This window comes from Corticium candelabrum, chromosome 2 (assembly GCF_963422355.1).
Source record: "Corticium candelabrum chromosome 2, ooCorCand1.1, whole genome shotgun sequence".
Taxonomy (NCBI): domain Eukaryota; kingdom Metazoa; phylum Porifera; class Homoscleromorpha; order Homosclerophorida; family Plakinidae; genus Corticium; species Corticium candelabrum.
In genome coordinates, this window is record NC_085086.1 from 11,501,144 (window position 1) to 11,503,657 (window position 2,514).

At 38.7% G+C, this 2,514-nt stretch overlaps 1 long non-coding RNA gene across 1 annotated transcript; it reads right to left on the bottom strand.

Moving 5' to 3' along the window:
- Window positions 1–274: 274 nt before the first annotated feature.
- LOC134198072 (uncharacterized) lies at window positions 275–1,131 on the bottom strand. The gene is made up of 3 exons (XR_009972761.1): window positions 1,003–1,131; window positions 771–831; window positions 275–347 (listed from the first exon to the last, which is right to left on the bottom strand). It is a non-coding gene; the product is annotated as an uncharacterized LOC134198072 (long non-coding RNA).
- Between the last annotated feature and the right edge of the window lie 1,383 nt (window positions 1,132–2,514).

A 2,514-nucleotide genomic window follows, 5' to 3' on the forward strand; every position in this document is an offset into this window, starting at 1 on the left:
TAGAGCCCACTCTGGTACAATGTCATTCCCGGACGTGTTCTGGTATAGACGGAGCTCCGCTTGGTACTGTTCCTCTCTGAGTCTGCCTTCTGGCGTACTTTCTGTCCAAAAACTCAAACACCTTTGTTGCTTCAATGGCTCTCCACGGAAGAGGTCGGATTAGGAGTTGTGAACGTCCAGCAGTGGAGGCTCGCTCCCTCAGACGGTGGCTCGCTAGCACTGCTATTTTCAGAGACTTCTGACGACAGCAATTCCAGTTTCATGGCACTAGCTATAGCGTACGTCTTCTTTTGTTCGTCGTTCAAAGTTGTGGACATCTCTAAAGCTGAAGATCTTCTCTGCAGTTTCTAACATAATGAACATATTGATATAAATAATAGACAGTTGTTCCAAAGAATATGCAATGAGATTAATATATATATATATATATATATATATATATATATATATATATATATATATATATATATATATATATATATATATATTAAATGGACATATGCAAGGTTTCATTACAAAGAAAAGTTAAAAAGACTAAACAAGACAAACTAGAGCGATGACATTCTGTGATCAAGAGTTATAACTGATCATGAGTCTATAATATTCAGGTGCTACCATGTTACAATTTTGACGTAGAATGCTATTGAAACAAGACCATATTAGCAGTTAACATATGTATAGTTATATTATTTTGTAAAAGTCAAAGCAAAAAATCGAAAAATTTACTGGCGACCGCCTGCAAGTACAAGAAATCTTAGACTTTGACTTACATTGTGTAGCCGTTGCCATCTTCTTGCTTTTTGACGATCTGAAGATGCAAGATGGTCCGACCTGTCAAAGTCAATATAAATATACATGCATACAGGAATTATAGGCCATGCACACAGTATATATGCAGTGTACAATCATGACCTAGCTATAGTGATCATGAGCAAATCATGATCTAATCTAACTATAATGAGCATGCAGCCAGCTACCTAGAGATATATAGCTAGTGCTCACCTCGCTTACGGCGTCAGACACGCAGCGTTCTAGTTCCTCTTTAGTCAGAGAACAACGTCGACTTATGCCTCTGTCTGTACAGAAACGTCGAACAGATCGTTCGCTAGGTCCCCAAAGTCCTGGAAACATCGTCTGTAACTCTTCACTGATGACAGCATGACTATTACCCTCTTCGACTCACTTCCGAACAAAATCTTCGTCAACTTCGTCCATGGAGATCGAGAGTGAAGAGAATGCACGACCTGCCGTTATATCATGAGATGATAGATACCAGCTTGGGCTTCCCCATCATATGTCTAGAGGCGTGGTCTAGATGATCCACGCAAATGTCCTCTAGCTAGATAGTTGCTTGGAGTCTTTCCAGATCGACTTCACGTCAAATTTCCAGTGTAGGCTAGACGTTGATCTCGTTGATTATAGATGCCCTAGACGCGTGCCTCCATGCAACGGGCTTCAGCCTCGCTCATCGCCGCAAGGAATATCTCACACCTAAGCGTGACGGTTGACGAGAGCCAGGTACAAGTGCTTACCGACTTGTTGTGAGAGGTCGGTCGCGTGCCTATCGAGGCTTTCTCATCCATCTGTTAATTGCATTACATTGCATGCGTGCCAGAGGCGTGGCTGGGCGTGGCTAAGCTAGACTCAACTTTCGTCTTTCAATAGAATTGAATATTGAAGTCACCGGCGACCGCCCGCGCGGTGTCATTATGCCGTTTATGAGATATCGCTCGCGCTAGCAGCTGCGGGTAACTTTCTATGTACATTTAGTACGGAGAAAGAAAATTGCATCAGAGGCTATATTTTAATATTCATAATTTACGAAAATTGGACGGATGGAAAGATTGAATCTATTTGCAAAGTAAATGAATATTGAAATGACAATTGGTCTTCAATCAATTTCTATTTTCAATGTAATAGAATGTTGTAAAAGCAAGCAACGCCGTCAATTTTTAATTTGACATTCAATTTTCAATTTGTTTCAAAAATTAAAAATGGAATGGACGAATTGGCCACGCAAATTCAAAATTTAATATTTAATTTTTAAATTAAATTGATTATTGAATTTAACATTAAAAATTGAACTAACGTGCTTGCAATTTCAATATTCCATTGCATTGAAAATGAAAATTGGTTAAAAACTAAGTATGTTTTCAATATTTATTTTAATCCGCAAATAATTATAGTCTGCCGATCAGTTAATGTTTAATTTTTAAAAGAATTGAATATTGAAATTGCAAGCAACTTCTAGGCTATTTTCAATTTCTAATTCAATATTCCATTGTTGCTGGGAATTGAAAATGGGATGGACGAAATGGCCACGCACCCATGCATGCAGAGGTATGTCTATAGACGGGCGCAAGTGTCTGTACGTGCTTGAGCGTGTACTTTCTATTGTGCATACGCATTTGTATCATCTGAAGTCTAAACGTTCTGTAAACAATTCCGAATTCTTGTTCACTAACACCGCAGTACAGTCTAAATCTAGTCATATATACGTACTTCAGAATTGAC